This window comes from Pocillopora damicornis, chromosome 8, assembly GCF_964200805.1.
Source record: "Pocillopora damicornis chromosome 8, jaPocDami1.2, whole genome shotgun sequence".
NCBI classification, from domain to species: Eukaryota; Metazoa; Cnidaria; class Anthozoa; order Scleractinia; family Pocilloporidae; genus Pocillopora; species Pocillopora damicornis.
Window position 1 is genome coordinate 11,367,193 of NC_142677.1, and position 17,128 is coordinate 11,384,320.

The 17,128-nt window shown below is 37.6% G+C and overlaps 2 long non-coding RNA genes across 2 annotated transcripts; one reads left to right on the forward strand and one right to left on the reverse strand.

Moving 5' to 3' along the window:
• The first annotated feature begins 415 nt into the window (after positions 1 to 415).
• Positions 416 to 11,960, forward strand: LOC149041369 (uncharacterized). Its single transcript, XR_016179409.1, has 4 exons — positions 416 to 654; positions 3,877 to 3,980; positions 11,455 to 11,551; positions 11,727 to 11,960. It is a non-coding gene; the product is annotated as an uncharacterized LOC149041369 (long non-coding RNA).
• Positions 11,689 to 16,697, reverse strand: LOC113682500 (uncharacterized). Its single transcript, XR_016179407.1, has 6 exons — positions 16,638 to 16,697; positions 16,487 to 16,550; positions 15,429 to 15,500; positions 13,172 to 13,271; positions 12,579 to 12,674; positions 11,689 to 12,274 (listed from the first exon to the last, which is right to left on the reverse strand). It is a non-coding gene; the product is annotated as an uncharacterized LOC113682500 (long non-coding RNA).
• Positions 16,698 to 17,128: the final 431 nt, after the last annotated feature.

A 17,128-nucleotide genomic window follows, 5' to 3' on the forward strand; every position in this document is an offset into this window, starting at 1 on the left:
TCTAACTACTCCCACCCCACCCCCCCTCCTCCCCGTCATGACAATTTTGATTTTGGTAATACGTCACACGTAACATAATAAAGAGATTGGTAAGTTGTCCTCCTAATCTGATAAAACGTAACTGAAAGAAAGATGTTTGCAGTTGAGATCATCTCAGAAAAGATTCTTTAGTGTTTTTGATCTCCACAAACAAACGTTCCCACACTTGGAAGCCCTGGAAAGCTTTGGCCTGATGATGTTTCAAGCATAGAAAAAATTTCAAGGATATCATCTCTCCTAATAGCTATCGTTCTGATTTTTATCTGAACATAATTTAGTTTGAGACGACGGAAACGATGTCTTCAATGTCTTCGTAGTTATTTTAAGCCATCCACTCATCTCGCGTGTTCTCGCGCAGTTGCGCGTGTAGTGAGACATATTTGTGTGTAACATTCAACATGGCGTCACAATTGGAGGATTTGAATGAAAATCAAGAATCAACTTTTTCTGAGCTTATTTTGATGCCAAACTGGAAGCCAAAGTGGTATCTCAAGTGTTAATTGAACAATTCAGCTTTCTTGAGCGGAGTTTGGATGGGAAAAGATGCTACATTTACTTTAAAACACCTAAAAAGAGACCACGTGTGGGACTTGGCTGTAATCAGATCAACTACAGGTAAGGATTAGACCTTAGAAACTGCTTGATAAACGCAAAAATTTTTATGTATTTCTGTCTCATGTTAACATTAGTAGCAAATTAACCTCTTGGAATGATCAGATTATCCCAGCATTGCCATAAGCACCGTTGTAATTGCGACAGTGTTGAGCGGGAAATTCAAATATTTATCACTTGGTCTTACGTGAGTGTGTAGGAAGGCGCAGTATTGTTTGTAAAAACACTCTTCAGGGGCAAGTCGCTTGTGAGGAAGGCTTTTTACTGTGTTTAGCATACGCAGGTCAAAATATGATATTTAATTTCATTTTTAGGGGCACAACCAAATCTCACTCGACATGTCAACGAATTTCAAGACATGTCCACAGCATGTTAGCCGCACAGCTGCTGTCTCAAGCTTGACATTAAGGCTTTGGCTGATTGTTGGTTTAGATTCAGTAGGATATCTTTTGAAAATCAGCGGGCTTGCATTATTGATTAATCCTGAGGTGTTTTGGCTAGCTTGTCGCGGGAAAGTGTTTTACCCTCAACTAGAATTTCATGTTTAGAAGCCTTTGAAGTATGTCAGGATATTTATTCATAGCCCAATCATCTATGAATTACGTAATCCCTATAAAAGAGGAAGTACTCCCCCTCAACTGTACTTTCATGGACTTTTCTACCCAATACAGTTGTGATCTTGGGACTCCTGCCTGATGTCACAAGGGGTATCCTTTTAAAAATGTTATCCTTTTTAAAGGTGTTTGCATAAGTGGGGTTTATCTCATTAAAAATCTAAGGCGTGAAGTTTTTATTGGTATAAGAAATTGTTCATAAAGAATTTTCCCACAAAATGAACTGTTGCACATCTTGTGAGGGGTACTTATTATTGAATAGAGGGGGTAAGTTTCTAAAGAAATTGTGGCACTGCATTGGTGGGAGAGTATAACAGGGTAATTTAGTGTTATCAACTGAGCAAAAAATGTAAATTGGTCCCTTCAAAGATGAAAATTGTAAATTGGCCACCAATATTTTGAGCATTAGCCCTTGGCCTATTGTATAGCAGTCATGTAATGTTCAGATTGGAAATTTGTTGTACCTTATTACATAGCCTGTTAAGACAAGCCTTAGAGGGTTACCTAGCTGTAAACAAGCTGTAGTACATGGGCTAATATAAGCCAAACTGACAGCTAGGTTGTCTATCATCTGAAGCTGTCTACTCAAACCTTTGCACCATAATTAGTACAGATGAAAATTGTGTTGAAATACCCTTGAAGAGATTTTGATCAGAGCCGTTTCCCAGTTTTGAATGAATAGCGTGCACAATGTAATGGTAACAGGTTTAGATGTGTGAATTGATTCAGATCTGCTAAAAAATTGGTATAAACTTCGTAGAATGCCTGGGACTTTTCATCTGGATAATACTTAGTTTTACAGATAGTCTGATGAAACGATATGAGATCCCCAACAACCTGGTTGCCTACTTTTTCTTTTTGGCCCTCTTATTTCAGACTCATTATCAGCCTTAGGCATTATTTTAGGAATTAACGTCAATGATGATTTCTTTCTTTCCACCTTGGGATTGAGAAAGGTCCTCTTTTACCTCTAGCTTTTTTGGATTTTGGTATGCAGCTAATCTCAATAAGATAAGTATTGCTATGAGTAAAATAAAAGTATCTTTATGTCCAACAATGACTTCATACAGGAGATGGGTGATTGATAGCTTCACAACTAAGTCAGTTTCACCCACAAATCCCTTCCTTTCTCTTAATTAATCTGTGATGCAAAGCTTGTTCAAATGAAAAAAAAGTATTGGAAAAGTTGTTTTGGCTGCAAGACTGTCTCCATGCACTAAACAGAGAGTGGATATTGCACAAAAGATGGGTGACAAGGAGCTGATCACCTAACAGATCAATTGTTTAGTCTTAATCTGTGAAGCAAAGACTTGGTCCTAAAAAAAAAAAAAAAAGGAAATGCAGTGAGTGTGTTGAGTATTTTGGCCACTGGACTGTCTTAATGTGTTGAACAGAGAGTGGACTTTGTACAAGAGATGATTGACTGAGAGTTGACCCACAAAGGTGTCAGTTTCACTCAACACATCTCATCCTTAGTCTTAATCTGTGATGCAAAGACTTGGTCCCAAAAAAAGAAAAGGAAAAGAAAATGCAGCAAGTGTGTTGAGTATTTTGGCCACTGGGCTGTCTTAATGTGTGGAAGAGAAAGTGGACTTTGTATAGGAGATAGAGGACTAATAGTTGATGATCAACAAAAAGAGTCAGTTTCACCAAACAAATCTCTTCCTTAGCCTTCATCTGTGAAGCAAAGACTTGGTCCCAAAAAAAAGGAAAAGGAAATGCAGTTAGTGTGTTGGGTATTTCAGTCACTGGACTGTCTTTATGCATTGAACAGAGAGTGCACTTTGTTCAAGAGATGACTGACTGAAAGTTGACCTACAAAGGTGTCAGTTTCACTCGACACATATCATCCTTAGTCTTAATCTGTGACACAAAGACTTGGTCCCAGAAAAATAGGATAAGGAAATGCAGCGAGTATGTTGAGTATTTTGGCCTCTGGACTGTCTTAATGTGTTGAACAGAGAGTGGAATTTGTACAAGAGTTAGGGAACTAATAGCTGATCATCAACAAAAGGAGTCAGTTTCACCCAACAAATCTCTTCCTTAGTCTTCATCTGTGAAGCAAAGACTTGGTCCCAAAAAAAAAAGGAAAAGGAAATGCAGTGAGTGTGTTGAGTATTTCAGTCACTGGTCTGTCTTTATGTGTTGAACAGAGAGTGAACTTCGTATAAGAGACGTTTTACTGAGAGCTGATCCACAAAGGAGTCAGTTTCATCTAACAAATCTCTCCCTTAGTCTTAATTTGTGATGCAAAGACTTGATCCCACACAAAAAGTAAAAGTAAAAGCTGTTTTGGCCACTGAATTGTCTTTCAATGCTCTGCATGAACACTGTGTCTGGTGGTGAGAGTGGATCTTAGACAAGTGATAGGTGGATAAGACTCAGGATCTAGGAGATCCATTAAACAGGTTTTTCAAACTTGGAGCTTAAAAAATGAAGACTTAAAGGTTCATTTTATAGTTACTGTGACTCAGCTCCTACTAGACAAATAACTCTCACCTATATTTCTTGTGAAAATCTTGTCCTTTCTTAAAGATACCTGGAACTCCCAGGATTGCCATTTATCAGGTTGTTTGACTAACAGCTCCTTGATATTTTTGTTACTTTGCAGAACTTGAACACGGTTGGTGTTTTGGAATGCGACGTAATGCAAGTGAGCAGCCATTTTTGTCATCGTGAAAAAGCTTCTTTCAGCTCATTTGGAGGATATGAATGGTAAGAGGCAATCAGTTTTTCTCAGGAGAAAACAAACCATCAAGAACAGTTGTTGGGACATCCAAGAGATGTTAATGGGATGAAGGCACTAGAGTAACAGCTCCGCATAATGCAAGTACAAGCTTGGTATAGGTCCAAGTAGTATCTTTAGACTTACAGATCTAAAGATGCATCCATCTCTTTGCAGTCAACTTAGACATGTAAGTCTCTGTGGCCGTCTCCAGCTTTAAGTCAGAGTAACTAATCGACTAAGAGGGGAAACGGATCACCTTTCATTCTAGACCGGCCTTTGCACCAAGATCCTTTGAGCAAAACTTCGATCATCCTTAAGTATAGTGTTCTTTCCAGCTGTAAGAATACTTTTGCCCCGGCCCATTCATGCCTAATATTGTTCAGGACTGGGGTTATGTGGGCCTGGAGACCGTCCTGGCGACCCCCCCCCCCCCTCTCAGTTACGAGCCCGCATGCCTTATGTAAAGCTCAGAGCAAGGGTTGAGCGAAAGTGAGTAATTAAATAGTTATCTACCCTCTGAATTTTCATTTACGTTTGTGTGCAAAAATTATTCGGCTCTGGAGTTTATGTGCCGATCAAATCGGAGCTTCAACATCCCACCCCCGGGTAGCCGGGGGATGAGGACATTCAAACCGGAAGTGTCAAGTGTTTCCAGCGTAATACACGTGTTTTTAATGAAGGAGTTAGAAGGTAAAGACTCTGCTTTCGTGAGCGAATGGCTTAGAATTAAGAAAATTTTCACATCGTAAAATAATAGTTAGACGTGAAAACCCTGGCGGCAGCTCCGAAAATTATTACGTGACTTTGCTAAATTCTACAACATTCGTTGATCACACAAAGAATCGCTCAATATTTGGTGCGGCATCTGAACGAACCAATCTTTAAAAGTGTTGAAGCTTCGAATTAAAAAGTCTTTATAGGTTCACTATAAAGACTGATAAACGAAAACAAGAGATCATTAGGGAACAGAGAGCGAAAATCAGAGCGTTGTTACGTTATTATCTCGCACATTGTCAGGATTTTCCTGATAGTTTGTTACGTTAGTGTCTCGCGCACTGTTAGGACTTTCTTGATGGTTTGTTACGTTATTATCTCGCACATTGTTAGGATTTTCCTGATGGTTTATTACGTTAGTATCTCGCACATTGTTAGGATTTTCCTGATGGTTTGTTACGTTAGTATCTCGCACACTGTTAGGATTTTCTTGATGGTTTGTTACGTTAGTATCTCGCGCACTGTTAGGATTTTCTTGATGGGTTGTTACGTTAGTATCTCGCACATTGTTAGGATTTTCCTGATAGTTTGTTACGTTAGTGTCTCGCGCACTGTTAGGACTTTCTTGATGGTTTGTTACGTTAGTATCTCGCACATTGTTAGGATTTTCCTGATGGTTTGCTACGTTAGTATCTCGCACATTGTTAGAATTTTCCTGATGGTTTGTTACGTTAGTATCTCGCACATTGTTAGGATTTTCCTAATGGTTTGCTACGTTAGTATTTCGCAGACTCTTAGGATTGTCTTGATGGATTGTTACGTTAGTATCTCGCACACTGTTAGGATTTTTCTGATGGATTGTTACGTTAGTATCTCGCACATTGTTAGGATTTTCCTAAAGGTTTGCTACGTTAGTATCTCGCACACTGTTAGGATTGTCGTGATGGATTGTTACGTTAGTATCTCGCGCATTGTTAGGATTTTCCTGATGGTTTGTTACGTTAGTATCTCGCACATAGCTAGGATTTTCCTGATGGTTTGCTACGTTAGTATCTCACAGACTGTTACGATCGTCTTGATGGATTGTTACGTTAGTATCTCGCACATTGTTAGGATTTTCCTGATGGTTTGTTACATAGCTAGGATTTTCCTGATGGTTTGCTACGTTAGTATCTCGCAGACTGTTAGGATTTTCTTGATGGGTTGCTACGTTAGTATCTCGCAGACTGTTAGGATCGTCTTGATGGATTGTTACGTTAGTATCTCGCACATTGTTAGGATTTTCCTGATAGTTTGTTACGTTAGTATCTCGCATATTGTTAGGATTTTTCTTGATGGATTCTTAAGTAAGTATCTCGCGCACTGTCAGAATTTTCTGGATGGATTGTTACATTAGTATCTCACTTACTGTTAGGATTTTTCTTGATGGTTTGTTACGTTAGTATCTCTTGCACTGTTAGGATTTTCCTGATGATTTGTTACGTTAGTATCTTGCACACTGTTAGGATTTTCTTTCTGGTTTGTTACGTTAATATCTCGCAAACAGTTAAGATTTTCTCGATGGATTGTTACGTGAATATCTCGCGCATTGTCAGGATTTTTCTAGATGAATTGTTACTTTAGTATCTTGCACACTGAGCATTTTCTCGATGGATTGTTACGCTAGTATCTCGCGCACTGTCAGGATTTTCTTGATGGTTTGTTCCGTTAGTGTCTCCTAGACTGTTAGGATTTTCTTGATGGTTTGTTACGTTAGTATTTAACACACTGTTAGGATTTTCTTGATGGATTGTTACGCTAGTATCTCGCACGCTGTTAGGATTTCCTTGATGAATTGTTACGTTAGTATCTCGCAGACTGTTAGGATTTTCTTGATGAATTGTTACGTTAGTATCTCGCGCACTGTTAGGATTTTCTTGATGGTTTGTTACGTTAGTATCTCGCACACTGTAAGGATTTTCTTGATGGATTGTTACGCTAGTATCTCGCACACTGTTAGGATTTCCTTGATGAATTGTTACGTTAGTATCTCGCGCACTGTTAGGATTTCCTTGATGAATTGTTACGTTAGTATCTCGCGCACTGTTAGGATTTTCTTGATGGATTGTTACGCTAGTATCTCGCACACTGTTAGGATTTCCTTTATGAATTGTTACGTTAGTATCTCGCGCATTGTCAGGGTTTTGTTGATAAATTGTTACGTTAGTATCTCGTGCACTGTTAGGATTCTCTTTTGATTAATTGTTACGTTACTATCTCGCACATTGTTAGGATTTCCTTGATGAATTGTTACGTTAGTATCTCGTGCACTGTTAGGATTTTCTTGATGGATTGTTACGCTAGTATCTCGCGCACTGTTAGGATTTCCTTGATGAATTGTTACGTTAGTATCTCGCGCATTGTCAGGGTTTTGTTGATAAATTGTTACGTTAGTATCTCGTGCACTGTTAGGATTCTCTTTTGATTAATTGTTACGTTACTATCTCGCACATTGTTAGGATTTCCTTGATGAATTGTTACGTTAGTATCTCGTGCACTGTTAGGATTTTCTTGATGGATTGTTACGCTAGTATCTCGCACGCTGTTAGGATTTCCTTGATGAATTGTTACGTTAGTATCTCGCAGACTGTTAGGATTTTCTTGATGAATTGTTACGTTAGTATCTCGCGCACTGTTAGGATTTTCTTGATGGATTGTTACGCTAGTATCTCGCACACTGTTAGGATTTCCTTGATGAATTGTTACGCTAGTATCTCGCGCACTGTTAGGATTTCCTTGATGAATTGTTACGTTAGTATCTCGCACATTGTCAGGGTTTTGTTGATGAATTGTTACGTTAGTATCTCGTGCACTGTTAGGATTCTCTTTTGATTAATTGTTACGTTAGTATCTCGCACATTGTTAGGATTTCCTTGATGAATTGTTACGTTAGTATCTCGTGCACTGTTAGGATTCTCTTTTGATTAATTGTTACGTTAGTATCTCGCACATTGTTAGGATTTCCTTGATGAATTGTTACGTTAGTATCTCGTGCACTGTTAGGATTTTCTTGATGGATTGTTACGCTAGTATCTCGCACGCTGTTAGGATTTCCTTGATGAATTGTTACATTAGTATCTCACAGACTGTTAGGATTTTCTTGATGAATTGTTACGTTAGTATCTCGGGCACTGTTAGGATTTTCTTGATGGTTTGTTACGTTAGTATCTCGCACATTGTTAGGATTTCCTTGATGAATTGTTACGTTAGTATCTCGCGCACTGTCAGGATTTTCTTGATGGATTGTTACGCTAGTATCTCGCACACTGTTAGGATTTCCTTGATGAATTGTTACGTTAGTATCTCGCGCACTGTTAGGATTTCCTTGATGAATTGTTACGTTAGTATCTCGCGCACTGTTAGGATTTTCTTGATGGATTGTTACGCAAGTATCTCGCACACTGTTAGGATTCCCTTGATGGACTGTTATGCTAGTATCTCGCGCGCTGTTAGGATTTCCTTGATGAATTGTTACGTTAGCATCTCGCACATTGTTAGGATTTCCTTGATGAATTGTTATGTTAGTATCTCGCACATTGTTAGGATTTCCTTGATGAATTGTTACGTTAGTATCTCGCACATTGTTAGGGTTTTGTTGATGAATTGTTACGCTAGTATCTCGTGCACTGTTAGGATTTCCTTGATGAATTGTTACGCTAGTATCTCGCACATTGTTAGGATTTCCTTGATGAATTGTTACGTTAGTATCTCGCGCACTGTTAGGATTTCCTTGATGAATTGTTACGTTAGTATCTCGCACATTGTTAGGATTTCCTTGATGAATTGTTACGCTAGTATCTTGCCCACTGTTAGGATTTCCTTGATGAATTGTTACGTTAGTATCTCGCGCACTGTTAGGATTTCCTTGATGAATTGTTACGCTAGCATCTCGCGCACTGTTAGGATTTCCTTGATGAATTGTTACGTTAGTATCTCGCGCACTGTTAGCATTTCCTTGATGAATTGTTACGCTAGTATCTCGCGCACTGTTAGGATTTCCTTGATGAATTGTTACGCTAGTATCTCGCGCACTGTTAGGATTTCCTTGATGAATTGTTACGTTAGTATCTCGCGCACTGTTAGCATTTCCTTGATGAATTGTTACGTTAGTATCTCGCACATTGTTAGGGTTTTGTTGATGAATTGTTACGTTAGTATCTCGTGCACTGTTAGGATTCTCTTTTGATTAATTGTTACGTTAGTATCTCGCAGACTGTTAGGATTTTCCTAATGGTTTGTTACGTTAGTATCTCGCAGACTGTTAGGATTTTCCTGATGGTTTGTTACGTTAGTATCTCGCAGACTGTTAGGATTTTCTTGATGGTTTGTTACGTTAGTATCTCGCACACTGTTAGGATTTTCTTGATGGTTTGTTAAGTTAGTTTCTCGCAGACTGTTAGGATTTTCTTGATGGTTTGTTACGTTAGTATCTCGCACACTGTTAGGATTTTCTTGATGGTTTGTTACGCTAGTATGTCGCACACTGTTAGGATTTTCCTGATGGTTTGTTACGTTAGTATCTCGCACACTGTTAGGATTTTCTTGATGGTTTGTTACGTTAGTTTCTCGCAGACTGAGGATTTTCTTGATGGATTGTTACGTTAGTATCTCGCAGACTGTTAGGATTTTCTTGATGGATTATTACGTTAGTATCTCGCACATTGTCAGGGTTTTGTTGATGAATTGTTACGTTAGTATCTCGCAGACTGTTAGGATTTTCTTGATGAATTGTTACGTTAGTATCGAGCACTCTCAGGACTTTTCTTGATGGATTATTATGTTAGTATCTTGTGCACTCTCAGGACTTTTCTTGATGGTTTGTTTTGTCATTATCTTGCACACTGTTAGGATTTTCGTGATGGTTTGATACGATAGTATCTCGCACATGGTTAGGATTTTCCTGATGGATTGTTACGTTAGTATCTCGCACACTGTTGGGCTTTTCTTGATGGTTTGTTACGTTAGTTTCTCGCACACTGTTAGGATTTTCTTGATGGATTGTTATGTTAGTGTCTCGCGCACTGTCAGCATTTTCTTGATGGTTTATCACGTTAGTATCTCGCACACTGTTAGGATTTTTGTTGATGAATTGTTACGTTAGTGTCTCGCGCACTGTCAGGATTTTCTTGATGGTTTGTTACGTTAGTATCTTTTAGACTGTTAGGATTTTCTCGATGTATTGTTACGTTCGTATTTCGTATACTTTCAGGATTTTTCGTGATGAATTGTTATGTTAGTATCTTGCAGGCTGTTAGGATTTTCTTGATGGGTTGCTACGTTAGTATCTTGCAGACTGTTAGGATTTTTCTTGATGGATTGTTACGTTATTATCTCGCATACTGTCAGGATTTTTCTTGATGGTTTGTTACGTTAGTATCTTGCACACTGTTAGATTCTTCTTGATGGAATGTTACGCTAGTATCTCACACAGTCTTTGGTTTCTCTATTATTCGATTGTTACGCTAATATATAAAGCACTCTTAGTTGCTCTGTCATTAGGTTGTTAGGTCAGTATGTCGCGTGCTCTTAGGATTCTCTTGATGGACTGCTTCGTTAGTATGTGACATGCTGTTAAGATTTTCTTGATGAGTTTTTACTGTAGTATCTCGTTAGGATTGTCTTGAGGGAATGTTTCGTTAGTATGTCGCGCGCTGTTAAGATTCTATTGATAGATTGTTACATTAGTACGTCACGCACTGTTAAGATTTTCTCTATTGGTTTTACGTTAGTATCTCGCGTACTGTTAGAATTATCTTAATCGATTGTTTCGTTAGTATCTAGCGCACTGTTAGGATTTTTTATGAATTGATTCGTTAGTATGTCGCGCACTATCAGGAATTTCTTGATGGATTGTTACGTCAGTGTGTCACCCTCTGTTAGGATTCTATTAAGGGATTGTTACGCTAGTATTTCGCGTATCAATCCAAGAAACTGACAGATACCCAATCAAATGTGAGCCTTGGATGTCGCAACAAAATTTGAAAATTTGTAAAAAACACTGCTTTTTGGTTGTCGGTTTGGAAAAAGTGGTGTTTAGAGAAGGAAATTGCCAAGGAAATCGCCAAGGAAATCGAAAATTACGAGTCGACCCAGCTTAGCACTTTGCTCGAGCGATCCAACGCCGAAATTAAAAACAAACATGGTTCGACCTCGGAAACGACGACTCCATTTCATCGAAAGTGATTCGGACACAGGCTAAACAATTCCTTGAACTGTTTAGCCGGACTTTGAACTTTTTTGCGCCTTAAAGATGTGAAGATCTCATTGCATAATATTGTTTTGATCGTACGCGGTTGTTTTGACCGAACGCACGGTTTAAATAAATTACTTTTGCACTTGATGTGCACGCTTTGCTTATGCTTAATTTTGATGAGCCATCTCGTATTTTTCCATGTATATTATTAACACGTAATCACATGATTTTTCTCGTGCTATTTGGAATAAACAAGCACTTGTTAATTTTTCTAAGACTACAAATTGCACGAGCCCGTAGGGCGAGTGCAATTTTGGTAGTCTTTCAAAAAATTTACTCGTGCTTATTTATTCCAAATTGCACTCGAAATCTTGTGATTACCTATACAAATATAGTGATCGGTCGTTCGCTCATCTGCAAAATTCTTCTATATCTTTGAGTTGCGATTTATGTTTCCAACTTAATTCAAAGGTGTGAAATTCTTGTTAGATTTTTTGTGTGTTTTCCTCTTTAAGCTCCTGAGATGATTTCTAACGTTTGAAATGTTGGTGAAAGGACAAATCGCACGACTGCAGATGTTAGCTAGTGACGAAGGGGGAACTGGTTATTCAGGTGTGTTGCCAAGTTAATCAAATGAATGTCAGGTTAAAAGCGGTTAGTTATGAATAATGGCTAAGAATTCTCGTCTTTACGGGGCTCAGTTTAGAACGCATGCGTGTTAATATCATATCATGAACGGTAACGTTACATTTTGTCTTATTCGAATTTATTCTCCATCTCTTCACAGGTTTCATGAAATAATGGCCATCTCAAAAACCAAGATCATCTTCGACAAGAAGGCTTAAATTGGAGGTCTTACAACCTACCACCACACCAGCTCCAATAACGAGTTTTTTTTCAGTCCTAATAAAAATAGTTTTGTATAGTGGTAACGAAATCTTCGTAATACGCATGTGTATTAAGACAGACGTTTGGTTACACAAACGCATGCACTTGAAATAAATATTAACACCACAAAGTAGACAACTTTTGCAAGTACTTTATAAAACTGCCTGTGAGAGGTGGGTGTGGTGGGGGAGGTTGGATGGGTGAAAAAAAAACACTGTATTAACAACTGTATTAAAAGATTGTATATATTTGTATCAAAAGGTAGACAAAAAAGGTCGGGTGTAGTAGGGCAGGGGAAATGGTCAAAGAATCGAACCCCCATTTTTTTTATTCTCTGATTTGGGGGTCGATCCAATTTTGCTTTCTTCCCAAAATTTATACTTTTCTCTAGCCCAGGCTTAAGGTGATCGTGTTTCTTGGTATCGTGCTTTAAGTGGTCGAAGAAACCTGCAAAATAGGGAAATGAAATCAAGACCAAGAATTTGAGCTATGAAAACGTTCCCCGCCTTAAGACTTTTACCAAAAGAACGACAAACGAACTTTTCCCACCGAAGAACGAAGAAAGACTTCCAAAAGTTTGTGTTTAACTATGCCACAACAATTATGCTCATAGACTTGGAAGAATTTGCAATTCAGAGAAAAGAAATTATTCCGCATGCGTCCTAAATAGACCTTAGTCACAAGAAAAAAAAACAAACTGTGCCATGAAAAACTTCAACGAATGTTGCTCAAGTTTTAGTTTTTTTCCTACCTTACATTGGTCATTTTGCAACACCACTTGCTTCTGGTAAATCAGGGCTCAAGTAAATTGAGGAGCAACGACATTTAGCTTTCACATCACTTCAATCTGTAAAATTAAAATGGCAATAAACAAATTAACAGTTATGAGACCAGTTTCACAGTACTATACAAGTCTCAAAACCTAATACACAACACAATAAAATCTATCAAAGTACATGTACAAGCCTTGCAAGAGAGAGTCTGAGTTCGTCAATTCTCTTCTTCCTTTCCACGTTCATACTCTCTTAGGGTTCGTATCTCTTTCCTGTTTCCCTCGAACCAGAAGTAAAGTGAAGACCAAAATGCATTTAATCGTTTACTTCCGCCTTGCTTAATAGCATGAAACGAACACAATATCTTTAAAACTTTGAAACCAGTTTCGGCGTACAGTAAAAAATTTCTCTTAGATTAAAAGAGGACAAGTCTCTTTCCCAAACAACAAAGTGCAAGAAACGCGTCATGTTTGCAAAAACGAGCTACCCAGTTTCGAAATTGCTCCTCTATCGTGTGTAAAATGCACTTAAGTATGATACAAGCTTTTTATGTGTCTTATTACTGTTATACCTTTGGGCATTCGTCCATTTTTTCCTCTCACTGACTGGCGGCAAACTTGTATGTTCGGTCTTGTTTTAACTTCCTTGGAGTAGAGCATAGCTGGTGAAACCTAGAAGTGAAAGAAACGGAAATTATGCACAGACTGCTCGTCCGTTTCTTTTAACGTTCACTCGTCTAACTGTTCAAAACAACAATTCAAATCCTAAGAAAATTAAAGCCTGAAATACCATCATATGTAATTCGTTAATTTAGTTAGCCACTTAGTCCACACATTAGTACAATAACCAGTGTGACATTTAGTCCTCTGGTTGCTCACATCATCAGTCCATTTGTTTCCTCTTATTGTTGATTACTCTGTCATTTGATCATGCAGTCAGGCTGCCACCCAGTTAGTCAGTCAGCCATTCAGTCAGTCTATAAGTTAGTTGATTGATCAGTCAGTCAGTCAAGATGGCAGTCAATCAATAGGTCAGTCAGCCAGTCAATCAGCTACTCACTCACTCACTCACCAAGTCTGGCTTGACCAGTAAGTGCATCTGTCAGTTAATTTATTATTAACAATAAGTCATTCATAAGGTCTATTGGTTAATTAGCCTCTTGACTGACTACATAGGTAAGTTAGTAGGTAGATAAATAGGTTAGTAAGGTAGACAGTGAGGCAGGAAATCAGTCAGTCAGTCAACTTAAAGTATCAAAGAAAGATAAAAAGTAATTTTTTCAATTTCCTGAAAATTTCATATCTAGTAAAGAAATTTAAGATCTATCAATTTCTGAAAATTTTAATTCTCTCTCTGAAAAGAGGAAAATTTCTTTGCAGTTTGCATCAGAGCAGAAATGTTTTGATAGGGTTCCTGCTACACTTAAGGGATGCAGTGGCCACAGTCTTTTTCTATTGAAGTTGCTGAAGGTGCCAGTCTGGGAAAAAATCTCACAGACAAGACCCTTGCCTAGCATTGCGCTTAAGTATCAATTGTTGAGCTGCTTTGTTGTGTTTGCCTTTTAGCTCTCCTTCTTCTGTTTGACCTTTTCTCTCCTCTTTTTTCATGCTGTCCCTTGCTGGTTGAATCACCCTTCACATCAACACAAATAGCTACAAATTTACAAGTGTATTCACTTAACCTTCTCATGCAACATGCCAACTCCTTACAAATTGTTTCCATTCTTCCTATCCGCACTTGGATCACTGACAGCCAAAATAGTGTCAAGTGACTTGCTTCAATATGATTTGAAAACAGCCTTGACAGGTGTGAATTAGAAACGCATTTATGTAAACAAACACTGATGTCCCGAAAAATTTCAAGTCACTTTTGGCTTGAGTTCTGATGTTTGATGTTTATATTCAGTCAATTACTGTGAGATTTGGAGACAATGTCAGAAATATAATGAACCCCAAGAGGGTGTCTGGGATTTTTGTGTGTTTTCTTACTTTTTGAGATAAAACGTTTCAATTGAAAACCTTACCCAAAAGCAATTAAAATACAAATCCCAGAAATGCTTTTTTAGTTCAATATGTACAGATCATGTTCTGCTCAAAAAACAAAGGAGTTGATTAAAATGTCTTGATAAATAAACTTATCTTGTGAAACATGTCAGAAAAAAAGAATAATCTCCCATTCTGTGACACAATAAAAATCATAAAAAATGAATGAAATATCCAGAATCAGTGTTTTTCAAGATTAAAGAAAATGCATACTTCTATGGGGATAGCATGAACAATTTTGAACCTATTTCAGTTTGAATGAAAAAGTTTGTTTTCCTTCCGTGATAACTTAGGTCACATGTTTGATAGCTGATATGTTGATTGGTACATGGTGTACTGACAAGCTAGTGGTTAGTCTCAAAGATGTAGTTGTCAAGTTAAGCAGTACATTATTGAGTCATTGAGTTGGTTTACTATAATCATAATGCCTCCTAAGCGGAGCAATCTTTAAAACAACAAAATTATGTTCTAGTTTTCTTGTATTTCAGATTCCTCTGAGATTTAGACAAGAAGAATAAAATCTGAAAGTGTGGACTATAGGTGTAAGGTCTTAAAATCAATTTAGAGGTTGCATGAAGCAGTAAAAGAAATTGACTAGGGAAACTAACAGAGAGCGTTACTAAAGCTATTATAGAATTACTGAAAATAACTTCAAAAGTAGAATCACAAGAAACACAGGTAAGCAATAAATTTATAGACAAACTTGTCTTTAATCAACTGGATGAAGTTTAAAAAAGTACTAAAGCTTTGAATTAATTGGTAATCATTCATTTGTTAGTGCAGTACCTGAAAGACTGCTCCAAACACTGCTGCTTGTCACAACTTTGATCCATGTGATTTCCATTTTGCATGATATATCTGTATACAAATAATACAACACATATTAAAATTAAAACTGTATGTTAATTATTTAAATTTTGAGAATTTTAACTCCACTGCTTTGTTTAAACTAATTTTTTTAATTGTGCTTTCGTCAAATATTTATCCATCATATGCTGAAGTGGATATAGAGGTGAAAAGTGGCTAGTAGATATATAAATCATATGCTCTACTTTCACCAATACGATTTCAGCAGATCAATTTATAACCAGACAGTCCCATTTCACTAAACTCAATCACTCAAAAGTGCTCGAGTCTATCATCATTTATTCTGCTTGAATAATCCCCTAATATTGTCTCTCCCACAATCCCTATTCCAAAATTTTAAAAATGGGCTCTTAGAAAGATCTCCAGCAGGTGTCAGATGGTTCCTAGCCCTAAGGAGATTAAAACATCTTCTTAACTTTATCTCTAGATTGTATAATGCCAAAACCCACTATGCCAAAAATTAGAACCTTTCAAAAATTTTATACAACCCATCATTACTGGATCATGTTTCAGTCCAGGAGCATTGTGGAGTAATTGTGGTATCCGACTCTTAGTTCTGCTGTCACGTAATCAGAACAAAGTTGTCTTTTTGTTTACATCAGCTATCACATTAAAATATTTCATAATGGTTGATATGTGCAATCTTTTCAAAAAATTCCCAAAATTAGGAAAGCAACAACAAAACGTTGGATGACTATGATAACATAGAGGCCAAAATTATATTTTCAAGTACTCACTACTTGAAAATTGATTTACATATGAAGGGAAAAAGAAATCCTTGCTCATTTCCAAGAAAAGTTTACACATGTAAAAATTATGTGCAGTAAGGATGTTTGATGCAGTACTAGAGAATGACCTCAACTCAGAATCTCCCACTGGTAAATCAGTTAGCGACTCTTTTCGAGAAATTGCGCAGAGAAACAACATAGGCCTTGTTTACACAAAAATAATTAGCTTCGAAGAGATGTTAAACTTACCTTTCTGTGCACGAAAACAAACTTTGCAAGGTGCGTAAATTTTTCGTAAAATGGTCTATCCAGCCTGTAAACAAAAGGGGAAAAAACACGGTTTCATTCCTCGTTAAATAAGGAATTGCAGGGTAGAGTCACCTAATAGTACGGAACAAACCTTTCAAAGAAGGATAAGCTTAAAACATCCAACATGGCCGCCTGTAAACAAATACTCGCTAAGATAGCTGGGAAATAAAGAAAACTGGACCATAAACTGTACACATGCGTATTCCCCTCCAACCCCTCCCTTCTATGATTCTTCGACATGATCGTTGTGCCACATTAAAAGCCGAGCCAGATTGCAGATCATTGGCTTCACTTAGTGAAGAGAAGGCAAAGAAATAGAGATTACGCAGATCAATGTACAGCGCAGGCAAGCTGTCATCGGCTAGTTCCGTTGCGTTTTGTAGTTACCTAATCACTGATTTGTATTGCTACTAGATTTGCTCTTGTTTGGTTCCAGTTAGCTCTGTTAGCTTTTTTTTTTTTTTTTTTTTTTTTTTTAATATCATCTGTTTTTGGCTTTTAAGAAATCAGTTCGGTGAATAACCTTATGGACGGCAACCCTTCCCCCTTCCGCGGAATGCATGAGTTGGTAAAAATGATTCA